The sequence below is a fragment of the Scyliorhinus torazame genome, chromosome 13 (genome assembly GCF_047496885.1).
Source record: "Scyliorhinus torazame isolate Kashiwa2021f chromosome 13, sScyTor2.1, whole genome shotgun sequence".
NCBI lineage: Eukaryota > Metazoa > Chordata > Chondrichthyes > Carcharhiniformes > Scyliorhinidae > Scyliorhinus > Scyliorhinus torazame.
This window is the reverse complement of record NC_092719.1, coordinates 150,895,892-150,911,496: the sequence shown is the minus strand read 5'-3', so window position 1 is coordinate 150,911,496 and position 15,605 is coordinate 150,895,892. Positions and strand designations below refer to the sequence as shown.

General features: G+C 48.2%; 1 long non-coding RNA gene across 1 annotated transcript; it reads right to left on the bottom strand.

The window, feature by feature from the left end:
- On the bottom strand, nt 1-11,190 carry LOC140387735 (uncharacterized). Its single transcript, XR_011933985.1, has 2 exons — nt 11,053-11,190; nt 1-1,491 (listed from the first exon to the last, which is right to left on the bottom strand). It is a non-coding gene; the product is annotated as an uncharacterized lncRNA (long non-coding RNA).
- Nucleotides 11,191-15,605: the final 4,415 nt, after the last annotated feature.

Sequence of the window (15,605 nt, the reverse complement as noted above, 5' to 3'; positions counted from 1 at the left end):
TTAGTTCAAAGTCAATGGTACATTATTTACACACAGTATGGTTTACTCATGCACAATAACACTACAGGCTAAACTATGTCTATCACTAACACCACACTTAACTTCGGGTACCCGCTTAGGCCAGAGGAACAGTGGCCGTTGTTTGGATCTGAGGCTGTTGGGTTTGAAGAGGTAGCAGGAGTGTAGCTATGGGCGTCCATCTGGTAGCGAGCGTTGACCTTGAATTTGCTTCTGGTGGTGCAGGTGGAGGGGTCTCTCCAGTTGAGAGCCAAGTCCAAGAGAGCGAACACATGGCGGGGTTCCTTCTTATACTCGGGAGGGCTTCGCGCGCTTTTAGGCGGGCCTTAAATTTGGTCCCAATCAATTAGGCAGCTTCTCGATCACCGCCATCGATCTGAGCCAATAAAGGGGCAGGTGCCCTGATGGCTGGGCGTGTCCTAAGTGGCCATTGGCCTTGCTTTGTTTGTATCTTCTTGCTGAGGTAGTGGCGCCGGAATGTCTGGGACTTTTGTTTATCGGAGGTGGGCCATCAATGTGCATATTGGCCAAGAGTTTTGGTTCTGTCTGCAGTCTGTCTTCTAAATACACATTCAGGCTCTGTGCCCGCTTGTTACTTTGCATTGTCCATTTTTCCCTGTATGCTCTGCGAGTGTCCATTTTATATGCTGAAAGTGGCCATCCCAGATGGCTACACACCCTCCTTATGATCCTCAACGCAAAGCGTGAAAGATCACATTACTGAATCTTCTTTGCTCTCTGCCTAAGTCGAGCACCCGCAATCAAGGACAGGTTCTATCCTACTCTGTCCTATGGATTTGAATCTTTCCCTAAATTGCTTTTATTTACATCATATCATTATAAAATCCTAAGGGGCACTATAACATTCAAGCATGCATTACATTTCTTTCTTCAAACACGGGAACCTCTAACTTTCTTCCTCTAAACTATATTCAGGCTGTTTAGCCAATAAGAAGAATTTACAAACAGCATAAAACTATACAATAGCAGCGTTACATTTCTCTGTATCTTGGCGGTCAAGTACAGAAAATTCGAATCCTTTCTTTTATTACAACAAATCAAAAAAAATAATCAATGCACTTTATTTATTTAGAGAGAGTAGGGGGTTTGCTGGAGTCCAAAAATAGGGGGTCTAAGTGTGTATACCGGAGTGCGGGAGGTTTTTCTTCGCCATTTTCGAAGTCTCAGTGTCTGGATGACACTACAGAGTATTGCTATCTCTAATAGGGCTTCCACGATGTATGAAAGGGAATACCATTTTATGAGGTTATCGCACCAGGTTGGTGTGTCAGTGGCTGTTTCTGGGTGTGGTGTATGGCAGTGATGGGATACATTCACGGCCTGTGTGGTGGGGGTCAGGAGGGTTGCTTCCGCGCGCAACTGTAGTGATCCCACGATGATCCAAATGTGGGTCATTATGTCCGTCTTCATTTTTCTCTTGGTCTTCCTCTGTCTTCTGGTGTTTTGGATTTCCTGTAGACACAAGCATATCTGTTATTACCTTGTTTAATATTTCGTATGTCTGTCTGTCTCTCCTTTTATCATCAATTGCCCATTAGAATTGTCGCCATATGTGACTCCCTCATTTTTTTTTAAAACCAAATATTTTTGGGGACAAGACATCTGAAAGAGAAAATACTGTCACAGTGCGAACAGTCTCGCAGCCTGTGTGGTCGATGCGCTGAGTGGGCAGACAATTTCTCCGTCCAGCAGCAAATCGTTTCACCCAAGTGTTTGAAGATGTAAATAGCATGTGGGGATAGCGACCTAAGGGTTGCCGGAAAGCAAAAAAAAAACTTGTGGCAAAGAGCATTCTTTAAACCACATCCTAAGAAACAGTAAAAGAGTTTTGAAATAAAAGCGCAGAATGGGGTGCGTGTGGGCCGCGGCGGGGCAAGAATGTGTGGAATCCCCGGGTAGGGTGGTGACCAGTGCCGTAGGTGCGCTACCCAAGCTTAGCTGACCAGATGGGGGTCATCAGGCAGGGCGGGGATCAGTACCGTACTCCACTGCCTGGGTGACCGGACAAGAACGGAAAGAATTTGTGTTCACCATGGATAAACTGGTTCTTATGATTGCCGTCGAATCAGAAGAGTAGTTATGATTGTATCAATAAACTGTATCATGAGTCGAACAACATACAAACATTCAACATTTAAAAAAAAAACAAGCTGAAACAAGAAAGCGGGCAGGCTTCATCAGAAAGAATGATGCCGTAAATCTCAATCGGTTCCTTTTTCGCATCATCTGGACACCTCATTGTTCTACTGTAAAAAGAGTCGCAAAGGGGGTAGCCTGGTGGGAGTCAGACTCTGAGTCATCATCTTCTCCCGGTTGCCAAACTCGTGACTGGAGTAGCTGTGCCAAGGCGGCCTGGGCCGATGTGGGGTCCATTTCATCGTTACGGATGAGTCGGTAGGAATTGTCGCGGTGCCAATGCTTAGTGTCTAGGGTGGAGGTGGTAGAGGGCAATCCATCGTCATCAGGCGGTGGATCCGGTTCAGGGGCCTTTACATAAGTGGTCTCGTAGGGGTCAAACATATCCTGTTCGGAGCCACTGGGAGTGGGGCCTGGTGCAGAATTTAAATCATGTGGTGGTTCCATGAGGTCTAACGTATCAGTGCTGTCGCTGTCGGTGCTAATCGAATGAAGGGAGGGGCGGAGTCGTGTGTCTGGGGTGGAATCGAAGTGGTGTTCGTGGACGGGCTGGACTGGTTGGGGGAGGGTAGGAATAGGTCGTCCATGGGCGGGGCGTGTTTGTCTGCTGTTGCGAGTGAGATGTGGTGGGAGTGGTTGCATTGTGTGCCATAAGCCTTAAGCTGGTTTATGTGAAACCATCCTGACTTGCCATTAGGATAAGTGATCTTACAACCGGAGGGGCTGACTTTGTCTGAAATTGAGTAGGGTCCTGCGAATTTGGGGGAACAAAATGAACTGGGGTTGTACAGGGAAAGCATGACTTGCTGTCCTCCTGAAAATTCTGTTGGGTGTACAGTTTTATCAAAACATGCTTTACTCTGTTTTTTCCGTGTGCCAAGCCTAACAGCTGCAGCGAGCTGGGCTGCTTTAACGTTTTCCAGGATTTGTTGTACTGCTTTCTCATGGGTGAGGGCGGTGACTGTGGGGCTGGCCAAATCAAGCCCTAATAAGTATTCTGTTCCCTTCATGGGTCGTCCGGTCATGAGGGTGTGGGGGGTGTATCCTGTCGAAGTCGATACCGTGTTCCCAATGAACATGAGTGCAAATGGGAGAACTGTGTCCCATGTCGTATTATGCTGTACCATTTTCCTAAGGGTTCCTTTGAGGGTTTGATTCATGCATTCTACAATCCCGCTGGATTGGGGGTGATAGGCTATATGAAATGTTTGTCGTATGCTGAAAATTGTGAGGACATTTTTCATGACTCGTCCTGTGAAGTGTGAGCCTTGGTCTGACTCGATACTCCGGGAGAGTCCACATCTTGTGAAAATTTGCTGTGTTAGAATCTTGGCTGTCGTTTTAGCCGTGTTAGTCCTAGATGGAAAAGCTTCCACCCATTTCGTGAAGGTGTCGATCACTACCAACACGTATTTAAAACCATTTTGCAGGGGGGTAGGGGACCTATATAATCTATCTGTAAATTCATCCAGGGGCCATTAACAGGTCGGGTGTGACTGAGTTGACCTTTCTTCGCATACCTGTCTGGATTGTTCTGGGCGCAAATCAAACAATTCTCAATGTAATGAGTCACATTGGATTTTACATCGGTCCATCATAATTGGCGCAAGCTCTCTGTCCTGCTTCGGTCGCATGGGAGAGTAGGATACGAGTCCATTTAGCCATATTTTCTGGTGTCAAATGGGCGCGGACTAACTCTCCAAATACTGCAGTGAAGTGTCCAAAGGCGTCCAGCAAACGCTGTTGGGTGCTCGGTCTTTTCCTGTCTGCATTTATTGAGTCCTTCTACGGGATCTCCCTTATTGTAGCCGATCGCATCTAGGATCGCTACATGCATTTCTTGGAGGGTACCTCCTCCTACATTTTGTGGGTCGGGAAGGGCTGCCACGACTGAGGGGTCAAGGCTTAAAACTGTGAGCTTAACTTGCTCTTTTTCGTCCAGGCCGTACATGCTCGCAAAATAATGGTATGGGTCCGATGTGGGTTGGAACTGTTGGATTTTATCACACCCGTCCCTTAATTGGGTGACGGTTAATGGGATGGTGTACAGAAAATCGGGGACTCCGTTTGTTGTGGCCATGCACTGTGTGAAGACAGGGTTCATGGGATTGTGCACTACCTGTGCAGTCGGGGGTGGGGGCGCTTTCCTTTTCTGGGTTTTATCTTGAGTACATGCTCCATGCACATAGCGGTGGACAGTTTCATTTAGCTTCTGCCAATCGGGGCCATTTTCCTGATCTAGCTGGGGTCCAAATGTATCTTGGAAACCATTTTGTACTGAGAGCAGGGATTGCAGGTCTGCAATTTGCTTTCGGCATTTGGCGTGGTCCATCGAACTTTGCCTTTGTTCCGTGGTGGAACTGTGGAGTGCTCGAAGGGCTGCCTTTAAATCCTTACATTGCATCTTTAATTGTTCAACTTGAAGTTCTGCCTCTTCTCTTACCAATACCGCGCGTTGCGTGTCTTTGTAGGCCTTATCGTACTGGGACTGAAAGCTGCTTAGCTGAGCGAGACAAGATTGGTGTGCCTGTCTGACATCAGCATCTCCTTGTCCTTCGCTGCTAATTGCTCTCTGAGTTGCTTATTAACTTTCTCGCATTCGGTGACGTCTCCCTCACTATTCTTCTCTCTGTCTCGAATCTCTCTGCGGAGAGTCTTCACAACCCCCTCTGTGCCTCGCAATTGTGCCAACCAGGATACGATTGCCATCAGCTTATGAACTTTTCCTAAACTCTTTTTATGGATCTCGGTCAGGTTATCCCACCAAGTCTGTCCTTTACTTCTGGGACCTGTTTCCTCATTTGCACAAAATTTGTTCCAAAGGGGCCATCCTTTCCCTTTTAGATACTTTTGAATCTCCTCTTCCCATATGGGACACTGCTCTGCTCTATTGGTCGCTGCAACCTCGAGCTCTTGTGGCTGCATAAGGCGTTGCATTGCCTTCATTGCCATCCCTACTGTAATCTCTGGGTTTCTACCGTAAATTTGGAACAGGGGGGAATAAAGCGGTGATGCAAACACGGGTACGGCTTAAGCTATTTTCCGGTCTACAAAACTCCCGACAGTTTTACGCAACAAAATCTATCGAGGTTACCTTATATCCCTTGTTAGTACGCATGCAAATTACACACTTCCAAATCTTGGAGGTTTGATCGATACTGGTCTACGTTTGTGGTTTTTACTTTTTCCAATTGAGTTTCTAATTCAAAGTTGGGTTCTCTCGGAGTGACAAAGTCACTTCTAGGTTGAGTCCCACCAGAGTCGCCAGTAATGTTGCTATCTTTTAATGGCTATAAATATGGCGGTTAATAAGGCCGCCTTTCTTAATCTTAATTCTGAATATGCTTTCAGAGTCGCCAGGTATCTCTTGATACCACCACAAGGTTCAACCGAATATCGATCAAAGAGCCAATACACCAGTTAGTTAGTTCAAAGTCAATGGTACATTATTTACACACAGTATGGTTTACTCATGCACAATAACACTATAGGCTAAACTATGTCTATCACTAACACCTATACTTAACCTTGGGTACCCGCTTAGGTCAGAGGAACAGTGGCCGTTGTTCGGATCTGAGGCTGTTGGGTTTGAAGAGGTAGCAGGAGTGTAGTTATGGTCGTCCATCTGGTAGCAAGCGTTGACCTTGAACTTCCTTCTGGTGGTTCAGATGGAGGGGTCTCTCCAGTTGAGAGCCGAATCCAAGAGAGCGAACACATGGCGGGGTTCCTTCTTATACTCGGGGGGGGGGGGGGGGGCTTCACGTGCTTTTAGGCGGGCCTTAAACTTGGTCCCAATCAATTGGGCAGCTTCTTGATCACCGCCATAGATCTGAGCCAATAAAGGGGCAGGTGCCCTGATGGCTGGGCGTGTCCGAAACGGCCATTGGCCTTGCTTTGTTTGTATCCTCTTGCTGAGGTAGTGGCGCCAGAATGTCTGGGATGGCATCGGCTACCTGAGCACTAGTCTTTGTTTATCGGAGATGGGCCATCAATGTGCAAATCGGCCAAGAGTTTCGGTTCTGTCTGCAGTCTGTCTTCTAAATACACATTCAGGCTCTGTGCCTGCTTGTTTACTTTGCATTGTCCATTTTTCCCTGTATGCTCTGCGAGTGTCCATTTTACATGCTGAAAGTGGCCATCCCAGATGGCTACACCGTGTCTGCGTGGGTTTCCTCCGGGTGCTCCGGTTTCCTCCCACAAGTCCTGAAAGACGTGCTGTTAGGTAAATTGGACATTCAGAATTCTCCCTCAGTGTACCTGAACAGGCGCTGGAGTGTGGCGACTAAGGGATTTTCACAGTAACTTAATTGCAGTGTTAATGTAAGCCTACTTGTGACAATAATAAAGGTTATTTTTAAAATTTCCATAATTGCTCTTCAGATTCCAGTCCCTCTGCCCCTCCTTTCATTCTGGTTGTTGCCTTTTTAAAAATCCTTTCAGCAGTTGTGATATACTTTGTGTACTGTGGCAACAGGAACTGTACACGGTATTCTAAATGTTGTACCTTTTTGCTTTTAAGATAATTTTTAAGCTGCACACTTTGGTCCTACCTAAATATTTTATAATTGAAAGTATTAGCAAAAATGCTTTAGAACATAGAACATAGAATAGTACAGCACAGAACAGGCCCTTCGGCCCTCGATGTTGTGCCGAGCAATGTCCGAAACCAAGATCAAGCTATCCCACTCCCTGTCATTCTGGTGTGCTCCATGTGCCTATCCAATAACCGCTTGAAAGTTCCTAAAGTGTCCGACTCCACTATCACAGCAGGCAGTACATTCCACACCCTAACCACTCTCTGAGCAAAGAACCTACCTCGGACATCCCTCCTATATCTCCCACCCTGAACCTTATAGTTATGCCCCCTTGTAACAGCTACATCCACCCGAGGAAATAGTCTCTGAACGTCCACTCTATCTATCCCCCTCATCATCTTATAAACCTCTATTAAGTTGCCTCTCATCCTCCTCCGCTCCAAAGAGAAAAGCCCTAGCTCCCTCAACCTTTCCTCGTAAGACCTATCCTGCAAACCAGGCAGCGTCCTGGTAAATCTCCTTTGCACCCTTTCCAATGCTTCCACATCCTTCCTATAGTGAGGTGACCAGAACTGCACACAATACTCCAAATGTGGTCTCACCAGGGTCATGTACAGTCGCAGCATAACCCCGCGGCTCTTAAACTCAAGCCCCTGTTAATAAATGCTAACACACTATAGGCCTTCTTTACGGTTCTATCCACTTGAGTGGCAACCTTCAGAGATCTGTGGACATGAACCCCAAGATCTCTCTGTTCTTCCACATTCCTCAGAACCCTGCCGTTGACCCTGTAATCCGCATTCAAATTTTTTCTACCATAATGAATCACCTTGCACTTATCAGGGTTAAACTCCATCTGCCATTTTTTGGCCCAGCTCTGCATCCTATCAATGTCTCTTTGCAGCCTACAACAGTCCTCCACCTCAGCCACTACTTCACCAATCTTGGTGTCATCAGCAAATTTACTGACTCACCCTTCAGCCCCCTCCTCCAAGTCATTGATAAAAATGACAAAGAGCAGAGGACCCAGCTCTGATCCCTGTGGTACACCGCTGGTAACTGGTCTCCAGTCTGAAAATTTTCCATCCACCACCACCCTCTGTCTTCTATGTGATAGCCAGTTACTTATCCAATTGGCCAAATTTCCCTCTATCCCACACCTCCTTACATTCTTCATAAGCCAACCATGGAGAACCTTATCAAATGCCTTACTAAAATCCATGTATATGACATCAACTGCTCTACCTTCATCTACACATTTAGTTACCTCCTCAAAGAATTCAATCAAGTTTGTGAGGCAAGACTTACCCTTCACAAATCCGTGTTGACTATCCCGGATTAAGCTGCATCTTTCCAAATGGTCATAAATTCTATCCTTCAGGACCTTTTCCATTAACTTACCGACCACCGAAGTAAGATTATCAGGGTCATTCCTATTCCCTTTCTTGAACAGAGGAACAACATTTGCCACTCTCCAGTCCTCTGGCACTATCCCCGTGGACAGTGAGGACCCAAAGATCAAAGCCAAAGGCTCTGCAATCTTATCCCTTGCCTCCCAAAGAATTCTTGGATATATCCCATCTGGCCCAGGGGACTTGTCACCCTAAGGATTTTCAAAATTGCTAATACATCCTTCCTCAGAACATCTACCTCCTCCAGCCTACCCACCTGTATCACACTCTCATCCTCAAAAACATGGCCCCTCTCCTTGGTGAACACTGAAGAAACGTATCTGATTCCATGCACAAGTTCCCACTACTGTCCTTGACTGGCCCTAACCTCATCCTGGTCATTCTTTTATTTCTCACATAAGAGTAAAAAGCCTTGGGGTTTTCCTTGATCCGACCCACCAAGGACTTCTCATGCCCCTCCTAGCTCTCCTAAGCCCTTTTTTTTAAGCTCATTCCTTGCTACCTTGTAACCCTCAAGCTACCCAACTGAACCTTGTTTTCTCATCCTTACATATGCTTCCTTTTTCCTCTTGACAAGACATTCAACCTCTTTTGTGAACCATGGTTCCCTCACACGGCCATTTCCTCCCTGCCTGACAGGGACATACCTATCAAGGACACGCAGTATTTGTTCCTTGAACAAGCTCCACTTTTCATTTGTGCCTTTCCCTGACAGTTTCTGTTCCCATCTTATGCTCCCTAATTCTTGCCTAATCGCATCATAATTACCCCTCCCCCAATTATAAACCTTGCCCTGCCGTATGGCCTATCCCTCTCCATTGCAATAGTGAAAGACACCAAATTGTGGTCACTATCTCCAAAGTGCTCTCCCACAAACAAATCTAACACTTGGCCCGGTTCATTACCCAGTACCAAATCCAATGTGGCCCCCCCACTCTTGTCGGCCTATCCACATATTGAGTCAGGAAACCCTCCTGCACACACTGTACAAAAACTGCCCCATCCGAACTGTTCGACCTATAGAGGTTCCAATCAATATTTGGAAAGTTAAAGTCACCCATGACAACTACCCTGAGACCTCCACACATATCCATAATCTGTTTTGCAATTTCTTTCTCCACATCTCTATTACTATTTGGGGGCCTATAGAAAACTCCTAACAACGTGACCATTCCTTTCCTATTTCAAACTTCGGCCCATATTACCTCAGTAGGCAGATCCCCTTCGAACTGTCTTTCTGCAGCCTTGATTAAGGATTAAACTATCCTTGATTAACAATGCTACTCCTCCACCCCATTTACCACCTTCCCTACTCTTACTGAAACATCTATACCCCGGAACTTCCAACAACCATTCCTGTCCCTGTTCTAACCATGTCTCCGTAATGGCCACAACATCGTAGTCCCAAGTACCAATCCACGTTCCAAGTTCACCTACCTTATTCCGGATGCTCCTTGCATTGAAGTAGACACACTTCAACCCACCTTTCTGTCTGCCGGTACACTCCTGCGACCTTCATACCCTCCCTAGTACCTCACTACTCTCACTGGCTTCTGGACTACAGCTCGATTTCCCATCCCCCTGACAAATTAGTTTAAATAACCCGAAGAGCCATCCATCCTGCCCGGTGCAAACCTATGGTTGTTCTGTATCGGGGACCAAACCAAGGCCCCCACCTCCCCCCTGTGCCGTCTCCACTGCCCCCAGATCCTCAGTGTCGCTGCCACCACCGGGCTCGTGGTGTATCGCGTCGGCGGTACGGCAACGGTGCTGTCACCAGTGCCCCCAGGCTAATACCCACACATGACGCCACCTCCAGTCTTTTCCACGCCACCCCCTCTCCCTCTATTCCCCATTTCTGAATCATTGCCACATTAGCTGCCCCGTAGTAGCTACACAGATTCGGTAGTGGCAGCCCCCCCCACCCCGACTGCGCTCCAAGAACAGTCTCTTAACCCTCGCGGTCTTACTTGCCCATACGAACCCCATAATGCTCTTGCTCAGTCGCTTGAAAAAGGCCTGAGGGATAAGACTAGGCAGGCACTGGAACACGAACAAGAACCTAGGGAGGACTGGTCATCTTAATGGACTGCCCCCTACCCGCCAGGGAGAGTGGCAACACGTCCCATCTCCTAAAGTCCTCCTCCATCTGGTCTACCAACCGCGCCAAGTTGAGCTTGTGCAGGACCCCCCCAACTCCTGGCCACCTGGATACCCAAATACCAGAAACTCCTCTCCACCCTCCTGAGCGGCAGCTCCTCCAGCCTCCTCTCCTGACCCCTCGCATGCACCACAAAGAGCTCACTCTTCCCAACATTGAGCTTGTATCCTGAGAAGTCTCCAAACTCCCTAAGGGTCTGCATGACCTCTGCCATCCCCTCCACTGGATCTGCAATATACAAAAGCAGGTCATCTGCATATAACGAGACCCGATTCTCCTCCCCTCCCCGGACCAACCCCCTCCAGTTTCTAGACTCCCTTAGTGCCATAGCCAGCGGCTCAATTGCCAGGGCAAACAACAGAGGGGACAGGGGGCACCCCTGTCTCATCCCACGGTACAACCTGAAGTACTCTGACCTCAGCCGATTCATCGATACGCTCGCCACCGGTGTCATGATATTCAAACACACACATCATGATAGACACACCAACAGACAAATCAGAACACACAACACCACAACCAATGACAGAAAGATATAAAAGCACAGACACGACCCCTGGTGGTCAGTATTAGCTGCAGAGGAGAACCAGGACACATCTATTGCCAAACACACTCAGGGAGACAGCACGTGCAGAGTATCCAGAACGAACTGTATTATAAGAGTTATAATAAAATAGAGTTGTACCACATACAACTGTGTTGGCTCATCTGTGCACCAGAGCACCCAACACCACATGGTACAGGAGTGGATCGATACCTGCCGGCATACCTCAGTGTACACAGACAACCAGCAGTGCCCAGGCATGCTGTACGAGCTCCCGGTTCCGCAGGCGCTCCAGTGCGACGGCGACCTCCACGAAAATTGGCGGCGATTCCGGCAAATGTTTGAGTTGTTCCTGGCGGCAGCTGAACTCAAGGACCTGGATGATAAGGAAAAAATTGAATTTCTCCTCACCGTCGCCGGTGCAAGGGCAAGAGCAATGTTCAGAAGGTTCAGGTTCTTCAGGAGGCAGCAAAGGCACGATTACCAGGCAGTCCTGGACAAATTCTCCAAGTACTGTGAAGAATACGCAATCCAATGGGGACTTAAAGGTAAGAAAAGCTGCAGTACTCACCTCGTGGCTGGGATCCCGGAGCCCGAAATCCCGGGCCTGAGAAAAGGCTGGGTCGAGGTCGGCGGCCATCTTGCTAAAGGTATAACGCTAGCACAGTTGCGCGAGAAGTGCGCAGAACCGGAAGTTTCGTTTGCGCATGCGCGAGATGCTGCGCATGCGCGAGATGCTGCGCATGCGCAGTCAAGAAAACGGCCATCGGTAAAGGAACAGCGATCTGAGCATGCGCAGTCGCTTCCTACGTGCTACATACCGAGCGTCAGGATGTCAGAGGCCCCAGACTGCACCAATTTAAAAGGGAAATGTCCCAAATCCAATTTAAAAGGGAAACGTCCCAAATCAAAAAAACAAAAATCTGTTAAAACTGTAAAACAACCTTCCTTCACCTGGAATGACAGCACAGTGCCGCAAATTGACCCAGGAGATGAATTTAACCTCCGAAGAACCCTCCGACAAGCAGTTACCTACGCACAAGCCGATGATTCCGACCTTGAATACTTCGATGACGATTTTTACAGTGTTTCCGGACCTCGCGAGCCCAATGATAGCTCCGTGGTCCTATATGACTATGACTCGGACGAACCTTTCGTGTTGCACATTGGCGGCCCCCACATTGAATCCGACGCAGATGCGGATTCATTTTTCGGATTTGAGGATCTTCAATCCAGCAGATATGACGTTCCAACTTATCAGTACCGGATGATGCTGCAGCCTGACATTAACAGACAGGGAGCGGTGCAAGCACACGGAGAGTGCCCTGCTGCCACACAGAGCGTGGTCCACGTCCCGCTCAACGTTCCCGACTCTATGAAAGAAGACATGCAAGACTCCAGAGTGCAGTCCTCGCATGAACCAGAAGTGACTCCAGTGTCACAAGCTTCCACAGCAAGCTCGTGGACAGACTCCACAATTGCAGAAATGCAAGACTCCAGAGCGCAGTCCTTGCACGGACAAGAAGTGACTCCAGTGTCACAAGCCTCCACAGAGAGCTCGTGGACAGCCTCCACGATAGAAGCAACGCAAGACTCCAGAGCGCAGTCCTTGCACGAACAAGAAGTGACTCCAGTGTCACAAGCCTCCACAGAGAGCTCGTGGACAGCCTCCACGATAGAAGCAACGCAAGACTCCAGAGCGCAGTCCTTGCACGAACAAGAAGTGACTCCAGTGTCACAAGCCTCCACAGAGAGCTCGTGGACGGACTCCACGATGGAAGGAACGCAAGACTCCAGAGCGCAGTCCTTGCAGGAACAAGACCATGAGGGTCTAGCAACCTCTCCTGACCAACCAGCGGCAGACGATGCAAGTCTGCCATGCTCCCGTGAACAGCAAGAAGGCTATAACAGCCTACCATGCTCCACTACACAGCAGCATGACCATGACGGTCTCTCATGCTACAATAAAGGGCACAGCGCTGAAGACTGTTCAAGCCCAACTGAAGACAAGCCAAAGGAATCGCCTCGTCCAAGCCCGAAGAAAAAAGGTTTATGCGCTGACCTTCAGGATCATTGTAGCCGAACAGAGATTAATAATGCTGCACGGCCACAGAAGGATGCTGAGGATTTGCTAACGAAATTAATTGAATGTTTAACTTGCAAGGAGCAGACTGAGAATTGCCAGTGTTTTAGTACGGATCGAAAAAATGGACAAGATATTGATCCTCAGGTAATGGAAATAACACAACCTGAATCATATCTACAGCAGGGACAAATGTCTCCCTTCAACACAATGCCGCAAAATCCCAACTTCGGAGACCAGCAGTTAGTCAGTAATGACTCTTCAAACCTGGAGGGGAACATTAATTGCATTGAACCTATACACACTCCACTGATTATTGAGCAGAACATTGGAGCAAGAATCCTGAGGACACCGACATCGAGTAGCCAGATAACGAATTTAAAACCCACAGCAGTTTCAAGTGAACCAAGTGTGCTTTCCACTAATGGTGAAGATGCAGATAAGGTCGACCCGATTATCCATTGTACCACACTAACCCCAGTGATTAAGCAGTTATGTATGGGGAGTATAATGTGGGCAATTGAGAACAGTAAAAGAGAGACTGTGACCATGCCAGTCCCAGCAAAATCAGACCCAGAGACCATGAAGGCATGTACATTAAACAAAGTTACATATGAGGTACCTGAGAAGAAAAGTGAAACGGAATGTTCTTTGGAAAATGGTACAATGTCGATAGAAACAGTGGATCCTATATTCGAGACCATACATATGGGAGAATTTGGGGGTAATAAACAAGGTTCTGCAATGTCTGGGGGAAGATTTAAAGTTCCAAAGAAGAAAAGCCCAAATGAAGGACAATGGCAAGACAATGACAGTCCACCGACATGGTGTGCACCACCAGATGAAAACTCTGACAATTTACCCAACCCTAGTGAACAGCAAGCTGCTAATGACGATCTATCCACGGGATGTGAGACGAGTGACGACAGCATCCCACTTCCCATGCAAAAGGTGCAAGGTGACAGACCTCGCCTAGTGCGTACCGAGGCACTCAACGATCACGGTGGGACCACTGACGACTGCGGTGGCGGCGCACCGCTTCCACCCTCGATGGCTCGAGCCTCTCCACTGGTTGGTGCATTCCTGCATGTTCCGACTCCAGAAGTGCAGCTTCAGGGAATCTCGGCTGCCTCCAGTGAACCTGTTGGGACTCCGGACGGGGGGCATCGATGGAAGGCAGACCGGACTCCAGATGGGGAGCAGCCAAGCGCCGACTCTGATTTGCGCACGCCAGACCTTGCTCCGGACGGGCGGTGTCGCGGCCTCGGTGATGGCACGCTCAGGGTGACGGCAGATGCCACGGCGACAGGGAATGGATCGCGTGGCAGTCCCACTGGGTCGGCAGTGGCAACCAGCACCGGCGGTCCAAGATGGACACACCAACTCGCGCCATCGCCAGACGTTGATGTGAGCAACAATTCTCTCTCCAAGGCGACATGCTTCGACGTTTCTCTGCGGAGTCGCCCTTCCGGCACAGCAGGTGGCCGGAACCAGCGTACACGGTCTTGGCCAACTTCCACATCTGGCACAGTCATCGCCTTGCATGATATTAGTGATGGTGCTACTTCGATGGCAACGACCCATCGGCTACAAGATGCCGTCCACCACAAACATAAAAAGAAAACAGACTCCACCTTGTTCCTGGCATGCAGGGCGGATGGATTGGTGCGTAGGCGAAATCAGCGGGCTTTGTGCCGCCTTCCACGCTCGCAACTGCACCGTACGCACACGCCGGATCCTCCACTGGTTCCCAAGGATGACTTCGTGGAGATGCCACGGATCATGCCCCTTCCATCGCCACCAGAACCAAACCACAGCCAGGGCACCACTAACAAAGATGTTGAATGTTATATTTGCACGAATGAAAAAACCAAGCACTGCACGAAGTACAACAAATGGTAAAGTAGAGACTTCGGCAACAGCATCACCTCCAACAGTCCAAGGTGAACCAGTGTGACCCCAAATCTCCACAGCTGAACCGGCTTGAGGACCAGCCCATTCTTGAGGCGGTCACCCATTAGACAGGACTTATAACGCTGTTAATACGTTCAAAAAGTCAAACACTTCTGTATTATAACCTGTTGTTGTTTATTGTTCCAGATATCGTCTGACCGGACCAATGTTCAAGTTTTTTTTTTCTCTCGCATCCAAGTTTTGTTATGGTACAACCTTGTTAGTGTGACGCACCCGACATCGCCCCATGTAAATAGTTACGTCATAAACACACGCTGTACACAACACAAACGCACACTCTTAGATGCACTCACAACACAATTATATTTATAACCACGTAGGCACTTGTCTTTGTAAAAAGGGGGGATGTCATGATATTCAAACACACACATCATGATAGACACACCAACAGACAAATCAGAACACACAACACCACAACCAATGACAGAAAGATATAAAAGCACAGACACGACCCCTGGTGGTCAGTATTAGCTGCAGAGGAGAACCAGGACACATCTATTGCCAAACACACTCAGGGAGACAGCACGTGCAGAGTATCCAGAACGAACTGTATTATAAGAGTTATAATAAAATAGAGTTGTACCACATACAACTGTGTTGGCTCATCTGTGCACCAGAGCACCCAACACCACAACCGGGGCCTGGTATAACAATTTGACCCATCCTATGAACCCCTCCTCGAACCCAAACCTGCCCAGCACTTCCCACAGGTACTCCCACT